At 44.6% G+C, this 12,036-nt stretch overlaps 1 protein-coding gene across 2 annotated transcripts in view; it reads right to left on the bottom strand.

The window, feature by feature from the left end:
• Positions 1 to 1,129, bottom strand: part of LOC106608572 (cGMP-specific 3',5'-cyclic phosphodiesterase) — a 150,288-nt gene extending 149,159 nt beyond the window's left edge. For both annotated transcript variants that reach the window (XM_045721511.1, XM_045721510.1), the window contains exon 1: positions 881 to 1,129. The gene's annotated coding sequence lies outside the window, so the exon portion shown is untranslated. The remainder of the gene's footprint in view (positions 1 to 880) is intronic.
• Positions 1,130 to 12,036: the final 10,907 nt, after the last annotated feature.

Genomic DNA, 12,036 nt, shown 5'->3' with positions numbered 1-12,036 from the left:
ATTTTCTGTGTTAAATGTTGACCATTATCTCCTCAATCTGGCCAATTGCAGAAGGTTGAATAATTGACCTGAACCACTCAACATTGACCAACGACCTTACTTGAGGACCAGAGCTTTGCACCAACCCTCACAGCACTGAACTTCTTCACGTTGCTCTGATCTGTGCATTCCTCTGGTCAAAAGCACCCCATTGGCTAAGACACTGCTCCAGTAAACACACACCCCATAAATACATCAGAAGTTATATCAACACACTGTGTCATTAACACACTCAGCCCTTTCATATAATCAAAGAGTTCTCCACACCAATCAAAATACGGACAGACATCTGCACTAAAACAACCAGCAAAGGACCCACAAATCAAAATAAATTCCTCAGAGACAAAGATAACAAAAGCAGACTGTTGGGTTTAATGCAGAATGAGTAACAGACCAGAACCGACCAGAAAAGTGTTGAAGAGGCCATACTGTATATAGTCAGAACAAACAACAAAGTAGTCCCTAACATCAGGTATTCTACTGTGATGGAAGCCTCTGATATTTGCCTTGCCGACGTCACAGATAAGCCTCCAGGACTGAAGGGATACTCAGCCGATAAAGAGAAAAACACCAAGAATTCTTTCATGAGTCCAGTCTCAGGCAGAACTAGTATTAACATGTGCAGAGGACCAATGTTGATGTCCTCTGATGAAGCTCGGTGGTGAGTTAGGAACAGGGAGAAGCCACATAGTCTATTATATAACCTTATAAAATTAGTGACAAATAGAAAAGAGACAGTCGGCAGACAGAGAGAGAGAGAGAGAGAGAGAGAGAGAGAGAGAGAGAGAGAGCGAGAGAGATGACACACATACTGTCTCCAGAGTTTAAGAAGGAAACTGACCAGCAAGGAAGCTCCAAGACTCCTCCATACAGACTCCAGTCCTCACAGGGTTTGGGCCAATCAGGATAGTCCACTCTTAAAGGTTAGAGGTCAGAGCTGACCAGGGTTTGTCTCTTTTGGCTTAATACAGATGTTTTCCTTTTTTTTTGAGGAATCTCCCTCCCAGGGTCCGACAGACTCCCACGACCCCAGCTAAGACAGGCTTCACTCCACAAAAAGCCCCGTTCCTGGGAGCCACTGCCGAGTTTTACTGTGTTTATTTACATTAGTCGCCATGGGCGCGCACCGGGCGATGTGTAAAAGCGGGCCCGCGCTTATTGCGAATGGTCCCGTGAGCTAAGAGCTGTCAAAGAGGGAGGGAATAGAGACTAGACTTATCCAGCAGGGTTACATCAACGCCCGCCACCACTGTCGCTAACTCTCGCTAAAGGACAATAAATAGAGTCTGGAGTTAACTCGGGGAAAAACAAGCCTGAGTGTTGAAAGGTCTTGGGCTGTGAGTGGATGTAAACTGTAGGGAGGTAAAACCACCCGCTCTGAGACACTGGACCACTTAAGTTCTTTTTTGTCTGCTTGGTTTTTCTTCAGTGTAAAAGTTTCACTCAGAAAGAATTACGTTGGGAGATTGTTCCATTATGCACCGTCAATTATAGTCCCAGGTCGGATTCCATGCCACACACTTAAAGTAATGTAATCTAGGTGACACGCACGCACGCGTGCACACACACACACACACACACACACACACACACACACACACACACACACACACACACACACACACACACACACACACACACACACACACACACACACACACACACACTCTCCCAGCCACAACGATAGGAACGACGATAAACTCTCTCACAGACAAATGGTGGTTGCGGTCTGTATCTAAATCCCAGCTGGGACGACATGGCATCCCCTCTGTCAGTACTCACCCCATGGTGGAGGTATGTGTTCCCTCTCTTCTGACCACCGAACACTCACTCTGACACCAGAGACAAGGGGTTTCCTCTCTTCACCACCGAACACTCACTCTGACACCAGAGACAAGGGGTTTCCTCTCTTCACCACCGAACACTCACTCTGACACCAGAGACAAGGGGTTCCCTCTCTTCACCACCGAACACTCACTCTGACACCAGAGACAAGGGGTTTCCTCTCTTCACCACCGAACACTCACTCTGACACCAGAGACAAGGGGTTTCCTCTCTTCACCACCGAACACTCACTCTGACACCAGAGACAAGGGGTTCCCTCTCTTCTGACCACCGAACACTCACTCTGACACCAGAGACAAGGGGTTTCCTCTCTTCACCACCGAACACTCACTCTGACACCAGAGACAAGGGGTTTCCTCTCTTCACCACCGAACACTCACTCTGACACCAGAGACAAGGGGTTTCCTCTCTTCACCACCGAACACTCACTCTGACACCAGAGACAAGGGGTTCCCTCTCTTCACCACCGAACACTCACTCTGACACCAGAGACAAGGGGTTTCCTCTCTTCACCACCGAACACTCACTCTGACACCAGAGACAAGGGGTTTCCTCTCTTCACCACCGAACACTCACTCTGACACCAGAGACAAGGGGTTCCCTCTCTTCACCACCGAACACTCACTCTGACACCAGAGACAAGGGGTTTCCTCTCTTCACCACCGAACACTCACTCTGACACCAGAGACAAGGGGTTTCCTCTCTTCACCACCGAACACTCACTCTGACACCAGAGACAAGGGGTTTCCTCTCTTCACCACCGAACACTCACTCTGACACCAGAGACAAGGGGTTTCCTCTCTTCACCACCGAACACTCACTCTGACACCAGAGACAAGGGGTTTCCTCTCTTCCCTTCTCCTCGTCTTTCTTTCTCTCCTCTCCTTTCGTGTTAAACTTTCCCCTCTCTGGCTAGGGCTCCAGGGGGACTGGACGTGTATTTATATTCTAGATGGGATGGAGGGGATCAAGGGATGGAGAGAGGGTTTCGTAATTGCTTTGTTTCTGTCGTGGCGGAGACCTTGCCGGCCCCCACCGCTGCAACCCATTCTCCCACCACTCCACTTCTCTCTCCTGCCTCCCTCCCTCGCTCCCTGCCTGCCTCCCTCGCTCCCTGCCCGGGAAACTGTGCAGGCCTGCAGGGATATAGAGCTGGACTGGACTGGGACCTTCTCTCCCTCTATCTCTCTCTTTGTCTCTCTCTTTCTAACTCTATCTCTTTCCTCCTTTTTTCTATGCTCTTTTCCCTCACTTCCTCTCCCTCACTCTCTCTCTCTCCCTCTCTCCCTCTCCCTCTCACCCTCTCTCCCTCTCTCCCTCTCTCACTCCCTCCCTCTCCCCCTCTCTCCCTCTCTCCCTTTACTGTATATCTCCCTATCGCCCAACAACTCTCAGAAGACCTATGCTCTTTGAACATACAGGTCTATTATTAATCGTGTGTGTGTATATATTGACCTGTCAGGTCCTCCACACGTCCCAGTAACTAGTCTCCAGGATCCAGTCCAGTCCTGGTTGGTACACAGAGGTTCCCTCTCCACTTTTCTCTTCTCCACACCTCCCAGTAACTAGTCTCCAGGGTCCAGTCCAGTCCTGATTGGTACACAGAGGTTCCCTCTCCACTTTTCTCTTCTCCACACCTCCCAGTAACTAGTCTCTGGAGTTTCAGAAGTTGAAGTCAACTGGGAAGTGGGGAGTGTCTGTGGTGAGACATGCTGCATCTTCAACTTTGTGTGTTTGCATGTGTATGGAATGTGTGGAGTAGTTGGATGTAGTCTGAAGGTTTGGCTGTTGCTATATTATCATTCGCTTACTATGTAATGTCTAGTCTATGAGACCAGGCTGGATATTTTATAATTTGTTTACTATGTAACGTCTAGTCTATGACACCAACCTGGCTATTTTATCATTCCCATTGCTGAGGCTGTGTGCATGCTTATGTTTGCGTGCACAGGTGCATATGTGCTAGCACGTGTGCAGGCACCCTCATTGGAGCGTGTGTATGTGTGTGTGTCTGTATGATGCATGTTAGATCCCAGGTGTGTCAGCTGCAGTGGGATGAGGATGTGTTGAGTTTATTCCCTCTGGATGAAAGGAGACCTCAACAGACCAGCTGGGTGGTTGGTCCCCATGCTTTCAAACGTTACAGGGTTCAAAGAGACATCCCACAATTGCTATGCTAAAAGCTACATTTCTTTGCTAACATCATTAAAAAAAAAAATGCAGGAAATGTATGCATTCACTACTGTAAGTCGCTCTGGATAAGAGCGTCTGCTAAATGACAGAAGTCAACTGTACAGAACATCCAGTTCAGTGTTTAACCAGCATGCTGAGGGCCAGAGGAGAAGAACACCATTCTCTGTGGGGGGATTTTGTCAGCATAGGCAACCCGTTCCAGAACAAACACTGGGGTTTAACCAGAGATATGATTTTTCTTTACTACACATCGATGGATATGTCTATGAGTCCAGGAATCTCACAATCACAGAAGGCTAATCATAACAATATTCATATCAGTGGTAAGGATGGGTGCAAGAAGGAAGGCTGACAGTTAGATTATATCATTGTAAGATATTCATTTAGATCGACTTTGGAGGTCTTCTGATAATGAAGAAGTAACGTGGCATAACAGTTTTGCAATAATAGAGTAACAATATAATGATGTCTTGTATGATGTATTGATTTGTTTATGATGTAGGCTGTTGTTGTTTTGTTGTGATGGAATTGTTTTGATCCTGTTTGGAACCCAGGAAGCGAAGCTGCCATGGGGATAACAAAGTGCAATACACAGACACAAGCGCACGCATGCACGGACACACTTAGGCACATGCAAACAGAGCCATCCAACTCTAGTTCACACACAATAACAGGTCATTGGATTGGATTGTGTATCCGAGACAGAGCCAGGCATAACAGGGAGAGCTGATGGAATGGTCATCAATCTTGACTGTAGAAACACGCTGGGAATGTAGGCAGTCGCTAAACACACACACGCACACACACACGTACACACACACACGCACACACACACACACACTCTGTGTCCTCACCAGACCCCTTATCCCACAGCACAGAAGAACCCCCATCACCGCTACCATTTTGACCAATTTTGACCCACATGGCTGTATAAGTTGTTGGCATTTTCAGGCCTGAGGCAGGCAACTGTCAACATTTAGAGCCAGAATGAGAAACATTCTCTCTACTGCAGCTGTTGTTGACAATTTTCACAGTTGGCCTAACTGTAGTCTCTAGCTCCTCTCAGTGTGCAGTCGGTTAATAAATGATGGATATATGAACTTCACATATAGTGCTCCATGTGTCAATCAACTGGGTCAATCATCAGAATACAGAAGTTTGTTGACAGTTGGTTTGGTGTTGTGACAGTTGGTTAACTGACAGTTGGCTTGGTGTTGTGACAGTTGGTTAACTGACAGTTGGTTTGGTGTTGTGACAGTTGGTTAACTGACAGTTGGTTTGGTGTTGTGACAGTTGGTTAACTGACAGTTGGTTTGGTGATGTGACAGTTGGTTTGGTGTTGTGATAGTTGGTTAACTGACAGTTGGTTTGGTGTTGTGACAGTTGGTTAACTGACAGTTGGTTTGGTGTTGTGATAGTTGGTTTGGTGTTGTGATAGTTGGTTAACTGACAGTTGGTTTGGTGTTGTGATAGTTGGTTTGGTGTTGTGATAGTTGGTTAACTGACAGTTGGTTTGGTGTTGTGACAGTTGGTTAACTGACAGTTGGCTTGGTGTTGTGACAGTTGGTTAACTGACAGTTGGTTTGGTGTTGTGACAGTTGGTTAACTGACAGTTGGTTTGGTGTTGTGACAGTTGGTTAACTGACAGTTGGCTTGGTGTTGTGACAGTTGGTTAACTGACAGTTGGTTTGGTGTTGTGACAGTTGGTTAACTTACAGTTGGTTTGGTGATGTGACAGTTGGTTTGGTGTTGTGATAGTTGGTTAACTGACAGTTGGTTTGGTGTTGTGACAGTTGGTTAACTGACAGTTGGTTTGGTGTTGTGATAGTTGGTTTGGTGTTCTGATAGTTGGTTAACTGACAGTTGGTTTGGTGTTGTGACAGTTGGTTTGGTGTTGTGATAGTTGGTTTGGTGTTGTGATAGTTGGTTTGGTGTTGTGATAGTTGGTTAACTGACAGTTGGTTTGGTGATGTGACAGTTGGTTTGGTGTTGTGATAGTTGGTTAACTGACAGTTGGTTTGGTGTTGTGACAGTTGGTTAACTGACAGTTGGTTTGGTGATGTGACAGTTGGTTTGGTGTTGTGACAGTTGGTTAACTGACAGTTGGTTTGGTGTTGTGACAGTTGGTTAACTGACAGTTGGTTTGGTGTTGTGACAGTTGGTTAACTGACAGTTGGTTTGGTGTTGTGATAGTTGGTTAACTGACAGTTGGTTTGGTGTTGTGACAGTTGGTTAACTGACAGTTGGTTTGGTGATGTGACAGTTGGTTTGGTGTTGTGATAGTTGGTTAACTGACAGTTGGTTTGGTGTTGTGACAGTTGGTTAACTGACAGTTGGTTTGGTGTTGTGACAGTTGGTTAACTGACAGTTGGTTTGGAGTTGTGACAGTTGGTTAACTGACAGTTGGTTTGGTGATGTGACAGTTGGTTTGGTGTTGTGACGGTTAACTGACAGTTGGTTTGGTGTTGTGATAGTTGGTTAACTGACAGTTGGTTTGGTGTTGTGACAGTTGGTTAACTGACAGTTGGTTTGGTGTTGTGACAGTTGGTTAACTGACAGTTGGTTTGGTGATGTGACAGTTGGTTAACTGACAGTTGGTGTTGTGATGTGACAGTTGGTTAACTGACAGTTGGTTTGGTGTTGTGACAGTTGGTTAACTGACAGTTGGTTTGGTGTTGTGACAGTTGGTTAACTGACAGTTGGTTTGGTGTTGTGACAGTTGGTTAACTGACAGTTGGTTTGGTGATGTGACAGTTGGTTAACTGACAGTTGGTGTTGTGATGTGACAGTTGGTTAACTGACAGTTGGTTTGGTGTTGTGACAGTTGGTTAACTGACAGTTGGTTTAGTGTTGTGACAGTTGTTTAACTGAAAGTTGGTTTGGTGTTGTGACAGTTGGTTAACTGACAGTTGGTTTGGTGTTGTGACAGTTGGTTAACTGACAGTTGGTTTGGTGATGTGACAGTTGGTTAACTGACAGTTGGTTTGGTGTTGTGACAGTTGGTTAACTGACAGTTGGTTTGGTGTTGTGATAGTTGGTTAACTGACAGTTGGTTTGGTGATGTGACAGTTGGTTTGGTTTTGTGATAGTTGCTTAACTGACAGTTGGTTTGTTGTTGTGACAGTTGGTTAACTGACAGTTGGTTTGGTGATGTGACAGTTGGTTTTGTGTTGTGACAGTTGGTTAACTGACAGTTGGTTTGGTGTTGTGACAGTTGGTTAACTGACAGTTGGTTTGGTGTTGTGACAGTTGGTTAATTGACAGTTGGTTAACTGACAGTTGGTTTGGTGTTGTGACAGTTGGTTAATTGACAGTTGGTTTGGTGCTGTGACAGTTGGTTAACTGACAGTTGGTTTGGTGTTGTGACAGTTGATTAACTGACAGTTGGTTTGGTGATGTGACAGTTGGTTAACTGACAGTTGGTTTGGTGTTGGTTAACTGACAGTTGGTTTGGTGTTGTGACATTTGGTTAACTGACAATTGGTTTGGTGCTGTGACAGTTGGTTAACTGACAGTAGGTTTGGTGATGTGACAGTTGGTTTGGTGTTGTGACAGTTGGTTAACTGACAGTTGGTTTGGTGTTGTGACAGTTGGTTAACTGACAGTTGGCTTGGTGATGTGACAGTTGGTTAACTGACAGTTGGTGTTGTGATGTGACAGTTGGTTAACTGACAGTTGGTTTGGTGTTGTGACAGTTGGTTAACTGACAGTTGGTTTGGTGTTGTGATAGTTGGTTAACTGACAGTTGGTTTGGTGTTGTGACAGTTGGTTAACTGACATTTGGTTTGGTGTTGGTTAACTGACAGTTGGTTTGGTGTTGTGACAGTTGGTTAACTGACAATTGGTTTGGTGCTGTGACAGTTGGTTTGGTGTTGTGACAGTTGGTTAACTGACAGTTGGTTTGGTGTTGTGACAGTTGGTTAACTGACAGTTGGTTTGGTGTTGTGACAGTTGGTTAACTGACAGTTGGTTTGGTGATGTGACAGTTGGTTAACTGACAGTTGGTTTGGTGTTGTGATAGTTGGTTAACTGACAGTTGGTTTGGTGATGTGACAGTTGGTTTGGTTTTGTGATAGTTGCTTAACTGACAGTTGGTTTGTTGTTGTGACAGTTGGTTAACTGACAGTTGGTTTGGTGATGTGACAGTTGGTTTTGTGTTGTGACAGTTGGTTAACTGACAGTTGGTTTGGTGTTGTGACAGTTGGTTAACTGACAGTTGGTTTGGTGTTGTGACAGTTGGTTAATTGACAGTTGGTTAACTGACAGTTGGTTTGGTGTTGTGACAGTTGGTTAATTGACAGTTGGTTTGGTGCTGTGACAGTTGGTTAACTGACAGTTGGTTTGGTGTTGTGACAGTTGATTAACTGACAGTTGGTTTGGTGATGTGACAGTTGGTTTGGTGTTGTGACAGTTGGTTAACTGACAGTTGGTTTGGTGTTGTGACAGTTGGTTAACTGACAGTTGGTTTGGTGTTGGTTAACTGACAGTTGGTTTGGTGTTGTGACATTTGGTTAACTGACAATTGGTTTGGTGCTGTGACAGTTGGTTAACTGACAGTAGGTTTGGTGATGTGACAGTTGGTTTGGTGTTGTGACAGTTGGTTAACTGACAGTTGGTTTGGTGTTGTGACAGTTGGTTAACTGACAGTTGGCTTGGTGATGTGACAGTTGGTTAACTGACAGTTGGTGTTGTGATGTGACAGTTGGTTAACTGACAGTTGGTTTGGTGTTGTGACAGTTGGTTAACTGACAGTTGGTTTGGTGTTGTGACAGTTGGTTAACTGACAGTTGGTTTGGTGATGTGACAGTTGGTTAACTAACAGTTGGTTTGGTGTTGTGACAGTTGATTAACTGACAGTTGGTTTGGTGTTGTGATAGTTGGTTAACTGACAGTTGGTTTGGTGTTGTGACAGTTGGTTAACTGACAGTTGGTTTGGTGTTGGTTAACTGACAGTTGGTTTGGTGTTGTGACAGTTGGTTAACTGACAATTGGTTTGGTGCTGTGACAGTTGGTTAACTGACAGTTGGTTTGGTGTTGTGACAGTTGGTTAACTGACAGTTGGTTTGGTGATGTGACAGTTGGTTAACTGACAGTTGGTTTGGTGAAGTGACAGTTGGTTAACTGACAGTTGGTTTGGTGTTGTGACAGTTGGTTAACTGACAGTTGGTTTGGTGTTGTGACAGTTGGTTAACTGACAGTTGGTTTGGTAATGTGACAGTTGGTTAACTGACAGTTGGTGTTGTGATGTGACAGTTGGTTAACTGACAGTTGGTTTGGTGTTGTGACAGTTGGTTAACTGACAGTTGGTTTGGTTTTGTGATAGTTGGTTAACTGACAGTTGGTTTGGGGATGTGACAGTTGGTTTGGTGTTGTGATAGTTGGTTAACTGACAGTTGGTTTGGTGTTGTGATAGTTGGTTAACTGATAGTTGGTTTGGTGATGTGACAGTTGGTTTGGTGTTGTGATAGTTGTTTAACTGTCAGTTGGTTTGGTGATGTGATAGTTGGTTAACTGACAGTTGGTTTGGTGTAGTGACAGTTGGTTAACTGACAGTTGGTTTGGTGTTGTGACAGTTGGTTAACTGACAGTTGGTTTGGTGATGTGACAGTTGGTTAACTGACAGTTGGTTTGGTGTTGTGACAGTTGGTTAACTGACAGTTGGTTTGGTGATGTGACAGTTGGTTTGGTTTTGTGATAGTTGCTTAACTCACAGTTGGTTTGTTGTTGTGACAGTTGGTTAACTGAGAGTTGGTTTGGTGATGTGACAGTTGGTTTTGTGTTGTGACAGTTGGTTAACTGACAGTTGGTTTGGTGTTGTGACAGTTGGTTAACTGACAGTTGGTTTGGTGCTGTGACAGTTGGTTAATTGACAGTTGGTTTGGTGTTGTGACAGTTGGTTAATTGACAGTTGGTTTGGTGCTGTGACAGTTGGTTAACTGACAGTTGGTTTGGTGTTGGTTAACTGACAGTTGGTTTGGTGTTGTGACATTTGGTTAACTGACAATTGGTTTGGTGCTGTGACAGTTGGTTAACTGACAGTAGGTTTGGTGATGTGACAGTTGGTTTGGTGTTGTGACAGTTGGTTAACTGACAGTTGGTTTGGTGTTGTGACAGTTGGTTAACTGACAGTTGGTTTGGTGTTGTGACAGTTGGTTAACTGACAGTTGGTTTGGTGTTGTGACAGTTGGTTAACTGACAGTTGGTTTGGTGATGTGACAGTTGGTTAACTGACAGTTGGTTTGGTGTTGTGACAGTTGGTTAACTGACAGTTGTTTTGGTGTTGTGACAGTTGGTTAACTGACAGTTGGTGTTGTGATGTGACAGTTGGTTAACTGACAGTTGGTTTGGTGTAGTGACAGTTGGTTAACTGACAGTTGGTTTGGTGTTGTGACAGTTGGTTAACTGACAGTTGGTTTGGTGTTGTGATAGTTGGTTAACTGACAGTTGGTTTGGTGTTGTGACAGTTCGTTAACTGACAGTTGGTGTTGTGTTGTGACAGTTGATTAACTGACAGTTGGTTTGGTGTTGTGACAGTTGGTTAACTGACAGTTGGTTTGGTGATGTGACAGTTGATTAACTGACAGTTGGTTTGGTGTTGTGACAGTTGATTACCTGATTGTTGGTTTGGTGTTGTGGAGGTATCACTGTTATATTTAAATGGCCCTGAGTTTTTCCTGACCACATTATGTGACTAGGGCTTTGAGAATTCCCTGAGCAAGAAAAATCCTGGCTGGCATCATACCACAACAAAAAGAAAAGTCAACATTTTGTATCAGTTTAAAAACAGTTGAATGAATTCACCTCAGGTGTAATAAAATACTCATACAAGAGCTTTGTGTGACCTGACAAGAACGTTGTCCATTCACCATAAGAACCTGGACCAAAACATGATTTATCACCATGGTGACCGTAATACCCTCTGAAAGATAATTAAGTGAACATTATAACTGGAAGGTGACGGTGACAGAATGGGCAGTGTGTGTGCGTGTGTGTGTGTATGTGTGTCCACACATTCGTTTCTTTCATCTCCATTCTGATCCACCTCTCCACTTCTTTCTACTGCTTCTCTCATCGCTCCTATAACCTGTCCCTGTAGTGGTTTGATGGAGGAAAAAGAGAAAACACATCTCCCTTTGGATTCATTGGAGGTGAGAAAGTCTAGTTAATCCCAGATCAAATTAGATTTTTTTCTCCCCCATAGACTAATGTCCAATTCATAGAGAGGAAGACAGCACATACAGATCTGTTTAGTGTTAGGAGCGCCAGTCAGACCTGTTTGCTTCAGTCAAACAGCTTCAAACAGTCTGGTGGCTACTCGCTTTTTCTCTCTCTCTTTCTCTCAATCTCTCTGGTTTGCCAGTCCATCTCTGTCTGTCTTTCTTTAATTCTCTGTCTGGCTTTGCACATTTGGCTTCTCTTTCCAGTCCCTGTCCCTCTTTTGTTCTCTCTCTCTCTCTGAGGAAATGTGCCTGACAGAACTTCAGTCCTCTAACCAAACAGGATGTTTGTTGATATGGATGATTGACCTGGAAATGATCGACACAGACCAGTGGAACTGGATGTAAGGAGTTAGCCCAAATGGACTCAACTGTTTGTAATCCATGCACAGGCTCTTCATGACGGCAGGGACATTTAAGAATTGATCTTGGCTGAGTTCACTGAAGCAAAGTTGTCCTGAAGAGACCTTTACCACTGTGAGGAAGAACATTGGGCGGTGTGTAACAGCTCACTGTGAATCTCTTTTCCCCCCCTCATCTTCTCCATGAATATATGTGTGAACCTGGCTGTGAGCATGTGCGCGTGTTCTAATACTCCCTTGTCCCCATGCAGCGACCGGTGTGTGTGCATGTAAACTCAGTGTCATATCCGATCAGCGTCTGGGTGAGGTCTTGTTAGGTCCACTCCTACTCACACACACCTTTGCCCACTGCAATGCACTATGGGGTGTGACTTGGACAC

Source organism: Salmo salar, chromosome ssa07 (assembly GCF_905237065.1).
Source record: "Salmo salar chromosome ssa07, Ssal_v3.1, whole genome shotgun sequence".
Classification (NCBI taxonomy): Eukaryota; Metazoa; Chordata; class Actinopteri; order Salmoniformes; family Salmonidae; genus Salmo; species Salmo salar.
This window is presented reverse-complemented; position numbering and strand designations above follow the sequence as displayed.